Here is a 13,178-nt window from a genome sequence, read left to right as displayed (position 1 = left end):
AGGTGGATGGAAAACCGCTGGAGATTTCTGAGGAGTGGGGACATGTAGACTAAGTGATTTATCAGAAAAATGATCTGGGTCACTGAGCAGAGTGATGTTTGGACAGGAGGCAGGGAGGTCAGCGAGGAGCCTGATGCCATAATCAAGGCAGGATAGGACAGGTGCTCTGGACTGTAATGATGTTTTATCGAACTCTTCCAAGCACTTAGTAGAGTACTATGCACAAAATAATGATGGTATTTGGTAAGCGCTTACTACGTGCCAAGCGCTATAATGAGTACCTAGAAAGGGCTCATTAAATATCACTGATTAATTGTTTGCTTGGATCAGTGTAGTAGCAGTTTGGATGGAGAAGAAAGGATGGATTTTAGCATTGTGAAAGGATATCTGACAGGAATTGGTGACAGGTTGAATATGTGGTTTGAATGAGAGAGGAGATTCAACGATAATAAAAAGTTATGGGCTTGTGAGATTGGAGGTTAGTGGTGTTGACTACAGTGCTGGGAAAGACATGGGGAGGACAGGGTTTGGGTGGGAAGATGAGTTCTATTTTGGACGTTTTATGTTTTTGAGGTGTCTGTGGGACATCCAGGTAATGTCTTGAAGGCAGGAGGAAATGAGTGACTGTGGAGAAGGAGAGAAGCCAGGGCTAAAGAAGTAGCTTTGGGAATCATCTGCCTTTGGGTGGGAGTGAATAAATTTTCCCAGGGAGTGGGTGTGGATGGAGAATAAAAGGGACCCAGAAATGAGCGTTGAGGGGCTCCCAGTTACAGGGTGGGAAGCAGAGGAGGCCCTGCAAAAGAGACTGAGAAGGAAGGGGCCAGAAGATGGATGGAGAACCAGGAGAGGACAGTGTGGGTGAAGCCAAGGATGGATAATATTTCAAGGAAATGGGGGTGGCCCACAGGATTGAAGGCAGAGGGAAGGTTGAAGAGGATTAGGCTGGAGTAGGGGCCATTGGTTTCAACAAGAAGAAGGTCATTGGTGACCTTCGAGAGGGCAGTTTGGTGGAGTGACTTGGTAGTCAGGTTTAGGTGCTGCCTAGCCAAGGCAAGGAGATTCATGTCTGACTTCATTCAGTTGTATTTACTGAGTGCTTACTGTGAGAGCACTGTACAAGTGCTTGGAAAGTACACTTCGGCAACAAAGAGAGACATTCCCTGCCCACAGCGAGCTCACAGTCTAGAAGTGGGGGGGGACTTGAATTGTAGGTGCTGCCTTTGGGGAGGGACTGTGCCTTTATAATGATGTAGGGGCAGTGTTAACTTCAGTATTGACCCTGCAGTTGGATACAAATAAGCTGCTCTCGCTGTGTCTTCCATGAGGCTTCTGAGCTGTCCAGGACTCGTTTAGCCATTTGGCCCATTTGCAAATCTTGACAGGAATAAAATGAACAAAGAAACACTGGCCCTGTGGGCAATCGTAGCAGTGCAGCTTAAAAATAAAAAACTAAGACAAGACCTGAAGATTCTGAGCATTTTGAAATTTAAACCAGATTTTTACTCGAGAGTTTCAATTAAATAATACACCTAATAATTACCACAAGAATATCTATTCTTCAAACCTGAAAAATCCTGTCCTCCTGCTGGATCTTGTTCACACGCCCACAGTCTGAGGTTAAGCAAACACAAATAATGGACCGTTAATCAAAAAGAGGAGGAGGATTTATCTTCCAGGGCCCGGTCCCACTTGTGAAAGTAAATTTATTTTTTTTTGTATTCTTACCAGAATGCTCAGGCACCAGGAAGGCCGCTGACAAAAAGACACACATGATATCACACTCACTATGCCAGGCACGCAGTGTGTAACATGATAATGCCACAGGTGCCATTTTTCTGGAAAAATTCAGACTTCCAGTGATCATAGAACGTTTCCCAGTGGGAGGGGTTATGGGGGGGACGGATTTTTAAACCCCAAACCTGCCCTTCCCCTCCCAGGTGAGTGTGATGTCTGACACAGCATTTGACTACAGAACTCTGGCAGGAGTTGCGACAAAGGGAGGATCGATGATGAAAAGTCAAAAGCAGACACAATAACCTCTGGTTCTGTCTTGGTTGTGGACAAGGGTCGAGTCAGCCCTAAAACAGATGGTCCAGTGTAGTACCAGACCTCAGTTCTCCCGACCAGGCGCTGACCAGCTGAACCTGTTTCCACATCTCGTTTCCCAAGCCAGTGTGAGCACCTTCCGTATGTTACACCGTCTACTCGTAATCGGAAAAGGCCACTGGTGCGCCTTAAAATAATAAATCATCTTGAGTACACTGCAGAATAATCTAAACAGAAAAACTGAAGATTTATGTTAGGTGTCATGGTGGAAGTTGTTATAATTGAAAATATTCTTCCGGTTTTAATAATTCAGGCCGGTAGGCTGTACCACTTGCCTTCCTTTATTGGCGTATTGCACACTGGATGGGAATAAGCTGCTTTTCACCCCTGCCGCCCCCCCCCCGTCCCTCCCTTGATACAGCTGAACTCGTCTCCGGCAGGAGAATAGACTTTAAGGTTCCTTGTTGACAGGGATCATATCTACCAACTCGGCTGTATTGCGCTTTCCCAAGTCTTAGTACAGTGCTCTGCATCCACTAAGTGCTCCATCAATATCATTAATTGCTTGATCTTTCATCCATACCCGACTTGTGGGCCTCAGGGTCATCAGAATCTTGTCCGATGGGCCTTTCTGGGAAATGCATCAGGCTCTGGTTTTGGAGCTGCTGTTAATGGGACCAAATGTGTCCTCCTCCTCTTCTACTGCTTGAGGAAACAGCGTGGCCTGGTGGAAAGAGCACGGGGAGTCAGAGGACCTGGGATCTAATCCCGGCTCTGCCGCTTGTCTACCGGCTGACCTTGGGCAAGTCGTCTCGCTTCTCTGTGCCTCAGTTTCCTCATCTATAAAATGGGGTTAATTATAATAATAATGTTGGTATTTCTTAAGTGCTTACTGTGTGCCAAGCACTGTTCTGAGCACTGGGGTAAATACAAGGTAATTAGGTTGTCCCATGTGGGGCTCACAGTCGATCCTCATTTTACAGATGAGGTAACTGAGGCACAGAGTTAATCAACTTGCCCAAAATCACACAGCTGACAAGTGGCGGAGATGGAATAAGAACCCATGACCTCTGACTCCCAAGCCCGGGCTCTTTCCACTGAGCCACCCTGGTCGGAATCAGACCGAGCCCCATCTGGAACATGGACTGTGTGCAACCCGATTATCTTGTATCTACCCTGGCGCTTTAGTACAGCTCCTGGTAAATAGTACGCATTTGACAGATACCACAGTTACTATTGTTCTTATTATTGTATGCCTCCTCTCCACATCCCTTGACCGAACTGGCAATTGGTTGGTTGGACACCATGCTCCACCGTGAATTTCATTCCATAGTTCCTGGTTGCTTCCAGCCAGGGGTGATTCAATGATTCATTTTGCTCCGTGTGGAGACGACGCCACTAGCACAGCTGGCTTCTGTGGAATCAGAGTTCTCGCCCTTTTCCACGGGCCTGGCTCTGCTTCTCAGGGGCTGATGAAATGGACAGTCCTTGCTCCCTGCCGTGGGGCATCAGGGTTTTGTCTTTGAGCCTAAAGGACCACTCAGGCTAAAACGCGGTCTGAGTAATAGGAGAGCGACCACCAGCCGGGATTTAGCTATCTTATTGCCTCGGAAGAGCTCACAGTGCTTCTGTCAAGGATTTCATGCATCCTTGTAGTCAGCCAGTCAATCAGTGGTATTTATTGAGCACTTAATATATGCAGAGCATTCATTCATTCAGTCGTATTTATTAAATGCTCACTCTGTGCAGAGCACTGTACTAAGTGCTAGGGAAAGTACAATATAACAATAAAAAGTGACAATCCCTGCCCACAACGAGCTCACAGTGTAGAACCGGGGAGGCAGACATCAATACAAATAAATAAAATTAGATATATGTAAGTGCTGTGGGGCTGGGAGAGGGGGAAAGAGAAAAGGGGGCAAGTCGGGGCGATGCAGAAGGAAGTGGGAGATAAGGGATAATGAGTCCTTAGTCTGGGAAGTCCTCTTGGTGGAGATGTGCCTTCAGTAAGGCTTTGAAGCTGGGGAGAGTCATTGTCCAGCAGATTTGAGGAGGCAGGACGTGGGCCACGGGGCGGCGGCGAGACAGGCCAGAGGGAGGCACAGTGAGAAGGTGAGAACCAGAAGACCGAAGTGTGCGGGATGGGTTGTAGAAGAGAAACGAGCCCCTCCCTCCAGAGCAATGTCCTCTGCTTCCTCCCCGTCTAGTCTAGTCTGAAAGTGACAGGCCCTTCATTTTTCAGCCCTCTAACAATCCACTCTGATACCCAAAGATTTCTGATATGAGGCCTGGAGGTAATAATAATTATAATAATTGTGGTATTCGTTAAGTCCTTAGGATGTGTCAAGCACTGACCTAAGGGCTGGGGCATTTAGTCATGTCGGACACAGTCTAAGTAGGATTGAGTCTTCGTTTTTACAGATGAGGAAACTGAGGCACAGGGAAGTGAAGTAATTTGCCCATCACACAGCAGGCAGATGACGAAGCCAGGATTAGCACCATGTCACCTAACTCCAAGACTTGTACTTATCCCACCAGGTCACATGACTCTTCTAAGCAGCTCTCAAGGGCCCTAACAATAATAATAATTGCGGTATTTAAGCGCTTATTATTTGTCAGGCACTGTTCTAAATGCTGGGGTTGATACAAGATAATTAGGTTGGACACAGTCCCTGTCCCTCAAACCGTTCACAATTTAGCAGAATGTTTGGGATACCAGCTGTTTAATGATAGAGGGTGGATTTGATTTGAACTGTGGTAATCAACTGAGAGTTACCCAGGATCCTCAGAAGACTGTAACTCTTTTAAAAAGTTGGGGCTGGGGGTGTATGTGTGTGTGTGGGTTCGAAAGATTCAAACTCTAGGAATGCATAGCAGCCCAAACCCAAATGTGATTAGTCTGTGGAAGAGGCTGGAAGATTCTTAAAATTAAAACCACCTACTTAAGTCTCAGAGCTTTGGGCCAGTTTTGCCGTTTTGGCAATTTAAGGGCCTGTAGCTCTTTACCATCTTGTGGGTGAAAAAGAAAAACCAAAACAAATTGGAGCTTTTGCCTTTTTTCTTTAACCTGTGACTGCTTTTCTTCCCCCACTCCTGATGGCTGTGAAATCACGGCCTGCTAATCCTTTTTAATTATATTGCATTTGGTCATTTGCTCAGAACATTTGAGCATGTTGAGTTGACAAGTGATGAGTGTGATGATAATTATAATTGTGGTGTTTGTTAAATGCTTACTCTGTGCCAAGCGCTGAATTAAGCCCTGGGGATAATCAGTTCGGACACGGTCCCTTTCCTTAGTGGGGCTCACAGGCTAGGTGGGATTAGGAGACTGAGGCACAGAGACATGAAGTAAGTTGTCCAACGTCACACAGCAAGCAAGTGGCAGAATCATTATGAGAACCCAGGTCCTCTGACTTCCAGGCCTGGGCTCTTTCCACTAGGCTAGGCTGCTCTCAATATGCTCTGAAGAGTTTTCTGGAGTTTATTCTGAAATGTGAAATGTGGGGTGGTTGCAGAGTGACCGATTCTAATGGGCTGGAATGAATGGGGCTAGTCTCAAAGGGTCAACTTTCACACTTGACCCCTCCTGAGGTTTCAGCACGAGACTCCAGTTGCCTCACATTTCTTCAGAGCTCATAAATAATGGGTCTCTTTTGGTGTTACCCCGAATTCCTCATCCAATGCTCGTCTCTTTGTGTATGTGTTTGGGCCTGCTGTATTGTCCCCCATCAGCCGATCAACCCTTCGAGGGCAAGGACTGGGTCTTCTCTGCGCTTCCTCCCCACAGGTCCCTAAATCTAAGCCTCTTTACCTGTTGGTTGTCTGCCTGCCTGCCTGACATCCTATTTTTTCAGTGACTCAAGCTGTTGGTTTCCCTTTTGAAACAAGGGGCCTGCCTAATTATCTAACCCACCATGGAAACCTTTTTACTGTGAAAAACACAACCTAGAACTCATTCTAAAACCAACTTTCTTCTGAAAGGCAAAGGAACTCACTCTGAATGTGTTGGAGTGGATGAGCCAACTTTTAGGTGCTGATACTGTTTCCTTTATGACCACAAAGCCTCCCTATCATTCACTCTTGAACCCTTAATCTACTATTTTCAGTAGTTCGCCCCAGTATCGATTTAACTCTCTTAAGGCTTCTGAAATAAGAGACTCTGCCCAAGCGGGGTTTTGAAAGGTGTACTGTTCGGCGCAAGTCGGCCTGTTCCGAAAGCCAGATCTTCAATCCGTGCTCGGATCTGACTGAGACCCGCAGATCAGAACAGCGAGCCGGCATTCTTGGGGCAGGAGGCGGGGGAGAGCAGACATTCAGGGTGGGGAGGTGGGCGTGAAGGATGGCAGTGAGAGAGCTTGGGGGTGGGGTGGGGCTGGGGCTGCACCCTTTTCCAAAGGACTGGATAAGTGGAACTAAAATAATAATAATAATAATTATAATACTTGTTAAGTGCTTTGAACTGTGCTTGGCACAGAGTAAGCGCTGGGCTAGATAGAAGTTAATCAGGTTGGACACAGTCCCAGTCCCACATGGGGCTCACACTCTTAATCCCCATTTTACAGATGAGGGAATTGAGGCCCAGAGAAGTGAAGTGATTTCCCCAAGGTGACACAGCAGGCAACAGGCGGAGCTGGGACTGGAACCCAGGACCTTTTCCTCCCAGGCCCGTGCTCTGTCCACTAAGCTGCACTGTTTCCAAAACAGATACCAGGTTGGAGGTGCACAGCAGGTGAAGAAGAACTGCCCCGAAACTCATGAGCTAAAATTTGCCCATCCCTCAACGAGACAGTCGCGGAGGTGAAAAGAAAGCTAAATGGCAAGCTAATAGAGAAAGATGGATGGAAAACAATCAATCAGTGGTTTTTCTTGAGCGCTTACTGTGTGCAGAGTACTAAGTGTTTGGGAGAGGGCGAAACAACGGAGTCATTATACATGTACCCCACCCACAAGGAGTCTAGAGGGGAAGACTCTGTAAAATATATTAAGGATATGTAGAGAAATGTTCTGGGCTGATGGTGGGGTGAATATCAAGTGCCTAAAGGGTGCAGATTCAAGGGCACAGGCGAAGCAAGAGGGAGTAGGGAAAATGAAGGATTAATCAGGGAAGGCTTCTTGGAGGAGATGTGATCTTTAGTAAGGCTTTGAAGATGGGGAAAAGTGATTCAGTCCTTTTCTTGTGGTCCCGCTTTCCTTCGAAGGGTCAGAAGCAGGATACAGTTCACCTTAAAGATCCTGGGTCCCCATAAACACAGAGCTTATTGTACTCTCCCAAGTGCTAAATACAGTGCTCTGCCCACTTGAAGCGCTCAGTCCGTACCAGTTATTGATTGACTCCCTGTTTAAGCCTACTGTTTTGGTGTGACAGTAGCAACCCCACCTACCCCACAGTCACCCTCCCTCCCACCCCCAACCCCTTGCATAAGGACTTGAAATCTGTAGCAATTTTATATCCAATGTACTTGTTGCTGTCGGTTTTATCGCAGGGTGTTAACAAGGTGTGGCCAGACTTTAGACTTGTCAGCAGATGCTGCTTTTTCATCACTTCATGTTCGCTTTAAAGTATAACTCATAGCAGAAGCCCAGGTGGGCTTGTGTTTGAGTTTCTGGGCCATGGGCTGAGGTGGGCTGGCTTCCAAAATTCTGGGACGACCACTGGGACCTCACTGGGTCTGGGTCTGGGTCTGGTCTGGCCAAGGTGTTTGACCAGGTTTGGGCTCCAGACCCATTCAGCCCCTGCAGGGCTCTCACTTGAAAGTCTTTCTTTTAACTGGCCAAAAGACTGCTTTCTTGGGAATCCCTCCAGGAAGGAAAAGAACTGTCTATAAGACTTGATTTCATTCACTTTTTCTCTCTTCCTCCTTCCCTCTCCCCCATCCAGAGATTATCTCTTGAGGGCTGCATGCACCTTCTTCTGTTGAATTTGTTTGTGCTCCTAAATTTCACAGATACAGTGTCCGATTTCCTGTCCTTATGAACTTTATGTACTGGAGAAAGCTGTAGAATTAGGCTCTGAATGTGGTTCAGATTTTGCTCAGGGTGACGTGAAGACCTTTTGGGATCAGACCCTTTTGCCATTTTAATAGAGAAATGTTGCGGGGTGGAGGGAGGGGGAGAGAAAGAGAATCTTCGTTATTGGGTAAAAATTTTTTGTGTTTTGGGGGTTAGCAGTCTCTGAGCTCAGAGGCCTTTTTATTTCAGTTGGTTATAATAAACTTCCCCCCATCATGCTGATGCTGGGCTCTGGTTGTGTTGGCTGTTAGGGTGTTAAATCCCAGGACTACGTAAATCTAGAGTCATTATCTCTCCACCTACTGCCTCAAGGCTGTGAGGGAAGTAGGTTTGGCAAGATAGCAGGGGGGTGAAATAGTGGGGGCTAATGACCAAACAGGAAATCCGTTCCTGGGTGTCTCTCGGCAAGTCGGTGACTTACTGAGGAGGAGGAGGAGGAGGAGGAGGCGGCGGTGTGGGGTGTAAGGTGGAGGGGGTGACATGATAAACGGGCCTGACGTGTCTCGCTTTTCGGAACCCTCGAGCCACCATGTTATTGCACTGCGTTCTTCCACCACTTATGGGTTTCATTCCTTTATTAAGCCAGTCGGCAATCTCAGTTGTGAAACCAGTTCATCGAGCCTCTGCCCTCAGTGCCCTTTACAGCCTAAAATGGGAAGCCTGACCGCCGTAAACAATAAATATCCTTTTGAAAGTAAAAGTGTCAGAATTACTGGAATGAGTTGGAGGGGAGGGATGGGTCTTCAAGAAGGATTGGAGAAAAAGTCATAGGATAGTAAGTTTGCTGGAAGAGGTGGTCTTGAGCATTACCCTAAAGGAAGTGTGTTGTCAGGGCTAAAGAGTCTGGGGCCTAGTTAGTTGTGTGTAGTGGGATGGGGCCACATTGATAACTTTCTTCTCCTTCGTCCCATCCTGTCTGCACAGGACGGGAAAGCAGGCAAAAGGAATATAACTTCTAATTTTAATTTCAGTTCCTTAAGGTTGGTAGGCCTGTAGCCCACCCACCATGCTTGCCCTGGCAGCCGGCCCTGTTGGATGCTCAGAAGCTGACAGGTGGTCCAGGAAAAAGGGCATTATTAAAGAGCCGGGCCCCCGTCTATGGGGTAGGGAGAAAGAGTATTGAATCCCCATTTTTCAGATGAGGAAACTAAGGCACAGAGAAGCTAAGTGACTTGCCCTGAATCACGTAGCAGGTAGTGAAGCCGGAATTAGAACCCGGATCTCTTAACTCCAAGTCTCATGCTCTTTCCACTTGACCCTGCCAAGAGGATTGGGTGGCAGACTGCAACCCAATTCCTTTCTAGCAATTACCCCTTGAGAAAGGGATTCCTGGTTTCAGCAATGTAATCATTTAATCCTCTGGATGCAGACTGTCGGATGCAGAAAGGATGGCTCTACTCTTGTGTCCGGAGAGTGTCACTGCTGTTATCCAGATAGGGCACCATCAGGAAGGAGATAGAAATCCCAACAAAAGGCCCAGTTCCCGTTGCCACCTCTTAGGAAAGGTGTAATAGAGCTGGATTGGGGAAGCAGCGTGGCCCAGTGGAAAGAGTCCAGCCCAGGGAGTTAGAGGATTTCGGTTGTAATCCCAAATCTGCTGCTCATCTGCTACATGACCTTGGACAAGTCATTTAACAGCTCTGTGTCTCAGTTATCTCATCTGTAAAAGTGGGGATTAAGCCTGTTAGCCTTGTGTAGGACAGGGACTGTGTCCAATCTGATTATTTTGTGTCTTCTCCAACGCTTAGTATAGTGCCCAGCAAATAATAAGTGCTTAACAAATGCCATTAAATAATAATAATAATAGTAATGTGCAGAGAACACCAGTGGGGAAAAGCAGCGTGGCCCAGTGCTTGGAGGGATGCAGGAAAAATAGAAGCAGTTTCCCTGCCCTCCAGAAGCTTAAACTCTAGGCAGACACAGATCTTATACATACAAGAGGAATAGGTTCCACTGGCATCAATAAAAGTAAACAAAGAAAGACTAAGTAGAAGAAATAAACTGAAATATTCCTAAATTCCAAGGCCGGCAAAAGGGACTTTATGGATGGGCGAGGTGGGGATTAGTCAGAGACTTTCACGTCCCATGCAAGAACAAGGTTTGGGGCAGTGAATCTGAGATGGAGTTGAGACCCTGCTAGAGCTAGAATAGCTTTACTCCTCCCAAAACCACCTCCTAACTGTTCTCACCTCCCCTGTCTCTGACCACTGTTCCCCTGGCCTGGAACTCTTTTTCTCCCACCTCTCCCCGCCACCCCCCTCCCCACCCCAACACCTGCATTTCCCACCTCAAGCCCTCCTGAAATCTCAAATCCTCCAACAAGCCTTCCCCACCTAATTCCAGCAGCCACATCTTATCTAGTATTTATATACTCATGTATAATTCCCATCCTCAGCCCTTGGGCATGGATATGGTTATTCATTGGTATATTGAATTATTTATTCTGAGTCCACTATTAGTAAAGATTTGTGTATCTGTCCTCTCAGTGCAAATTTCTTGTGGTCAGGGAATGGGTCTGATGCACAGTATAGAGCATTACCCTCAGAAGGTTCTCAATTCCTGTACTACTATTACTGTTTAAGTTGATAAGAACAAAGAGTGCAGGTTGGGTGTTGGAGAAGAAAAGAGAAACAGGTAAGGAGAAGGCAGTTGGTGGAAAACACTGAATTCAGTGGTCAGGAGTTTCTGTTTGATGCAGAAAAAATGAACTATTGGAGGTTGCATTAGAAGCAGTTTCTGTAAGGAGTCTTCCCACCTGCCAGGTTTGGCTGTTTTGTTAGTCATATTTATTGAGCGCTTACTGTGTGCAGAGCACTGTACTAAGTGCCTGGGAGAGTACAATATAACAATAAACAGATAAATTCCCTGCCCACAACGAGCTTACAGTCTAGAGTGGGAGACAGACATTAATATAAATTAATACAGTTACAGTTATATACTATATGTAAGTGCTGTGAGGCTGGGAGGGGGGATGAATAAAGGGAGCGGCTCAGGGTGACACAGGGGGAATGGGGGAAGAGGAAAGGGAGGCTTAGGGAAGGTCTCTTTTAAGAAACGTGCCTTCAATAATGCTTTGAAGGTGCGGATAGTAATTGTCAGATATGAAGAGGGAGAGCCTTCTAGGCCAGAGGCAAGACGTGGGCGAGAGGTCTGTGGCGAGATAGATGAGATGGAGGTACAGTGAGAAGGTTAGCATTAGAGAATCCAAGTGTGTGCGCTGGGTTGTAGTAGGAGACTAGTGAGGTGAGGTAGGAAGGGGCAAAGGGATTGAGTGCTTTAAAGCCAATGGTAAGGAGTTTACGTTTGATGAGGAGGTGGATGGGCAACCGCAGGAGGTTCTTGAGTGGGGAAACATGGACTGAACGGTTTTTTAGAAAAATGATCCAGGTAGTAGAGTGAAGTTTGGACTGGAGTGGGGAGGGATGGGAATCAGGGAGGTCAGCAAGGAGGCTGAAACAGTAATCAAGGCGGGATAGAATAAGTGCTTGGACTAATGGGGTAGCAGTTTGGATGGAGAGCAGAAGGCAGATTTTAGGGTTGTGGTGAAGGTCGAACCCACAGGATTTAGTGATGGATTGACTGTATGGGTTGAATGAGAGAGAGGAGTCAAAGATAATGCCAAAGTTACGGGCTTGTGAGACAAGAAGATATTCCTAGCAGGAGAGTTTTGAGGTGCCCCAGATTCCAGTACCCTGAGAATGAGCTGTCTTTTCAGTTCCATGCTGCAAACCATTTCCCCTGCATGACTTAGGCTTTCACCCGAGTAAAGGCAGGGGGCTGGACCCGATGATCTCATTTGAGATTCCTTATAGGACTCTCAGTTATGGGCCAATTTTTGTCCAAAGGTTCCCCCTGCCCCAGTGTGTCCAACCGAAGACTATTTTTTTAAATGTGTCTTTCTGGTTCCCCCAGCTCTAAACACTGACCTTGGGAATGCCATGCTTCTGAGCATCCACAGTCCTTGAGCCAAGCATGTCTCACTCCCAGATTTTGGTACTCTGAGAGAAAAGATCATCCAGAAGATCAAACGTGGAGGAAGGGAGCACCCTTCCAGAGAAAAGGTGAGTTTAAAAAAATGCAAAGGGGTTCCGATTAAACACTTTAGCGAAACGGACCCTGGAAGACCCTGGAGGGTCCAAGACAGCATAATGTGGGCCTCCTGCCCTCAGATTCTGAAAGGCTGTAAAGACCTCCAGCTGGGGGTGGTGGGAGGGGGAAAGGATGGAGGGATTGGAATGAGATGGTGGCCAGGGTCAGGAAAGAGAGGTAAAATGCAGGTCATTGTCAGTGAAAACAAACATAAACTTGGAGATCCATCACAAAAGCTCCGTCAGAGCTTTTTCAGTGTCTGTGCTCAGAGGATTTGGGGTGGGCAGAGGGACCCTGACAGCAAGCCCTGAAAGGCGATTTGTGTTTCAAATCATTTGTATTGGCAGCACATGTTTATGTTAATGAAGTTACAGTATTGTAAAGTGCCAGTGCTAGATTTTTATTAGAGGAACATTCACAAAACATTTAAGACATTTGTATGATAGAGAGATTGTCCCATCTGACCAGGATTACAATTGCTTGAATTTAGTTGGAACCTTGTCTTTTAGCCAGGGTTTGCGGGAAGGGATTGAGCTCAGTTTGGCTCAGGGGCCCAGGGGACCTTGTCATCTGTGGAATTCTCATTCATTCAGTCCTATTTATTGAGCGCTTACTGTGTGCAGAGCACTGTACTAAGCCCTTGGGAGAGTACAATGACAATACAACACTAAACAGACACATTCCCTGCCCACAATGAGTTTACAGTCTAGAGGAATTTGACGGTAATGGACTGGAATTGATCCTCCCCCTCCCCAAACTCCACCCCTAGGTTCCCTGGAAGGGATTCCCAAATAAACCCGTGGTGAAATGTTGTTAATCCAAGCTAAATTCAGAATACCAAGCAGAATTGGAGTTGGCTTTATGCCCAGACTTGCTCCTACTTTTGTTTGGTTAGCCGGACTGATAAAACTGTTTGGTTAATTGGCCTTCCACCTTATCGGGGACTGAAATTTAATTTAGAGACATTTGGCCTGAGCCATGCCTGGATTGGAGTGAGATGGGTTTTTAATCTCCATTTTACAGATGAGAAAATT

General features: G+C 46.6%; 1 protein-coding gene across 8 annotated transcripts in view; it reads left to right on the top strand.

Annotated features, from left to right (window-relative positions):
* TRERF1 (transcriptional regulating factor 1) overlaps nucleotides 1–13,178 on the top strand; it is a 200,339-nt gene that overhangs the window by 145,353 nt on the left and 41,808 nt on the right. For all 8 annotated transcript variants that reach the window (XM_029047078.2, XM_029047086.2, XM_029047088.2 and 5 more), the window contains one exon: nucleotides 11,968–12,116. The gene's annotated coding sequence lies outside the window, so the exon portion shown is untranslated. The remainder of the gene's footprint in view (nucleotides 1–11,967; nucleotides 12,117–13,178) is intronic.

This window comes from Ornithorhynchus anatinus, chromosome 19 (assembly GCF_004115215.2).
Source record: "Ornithorhynchus anatinus isolate Pmale09 chromosome 19, mOrnAna1.pri.v4, whole genome shotgun sequence".
Lineage (NCBI taxonomy): Eukaryota > Metazoa > Chordata > Mammalia > Monotremata > Ornithorhynchidae > Ornithorhynchus > Ornithorhynchus anatinus.
The sequence above is the reverse complement of the archived record's forward strand: the minus strand, read 5'-3'. Positions and strand labels throughout refer to the sequence as shown.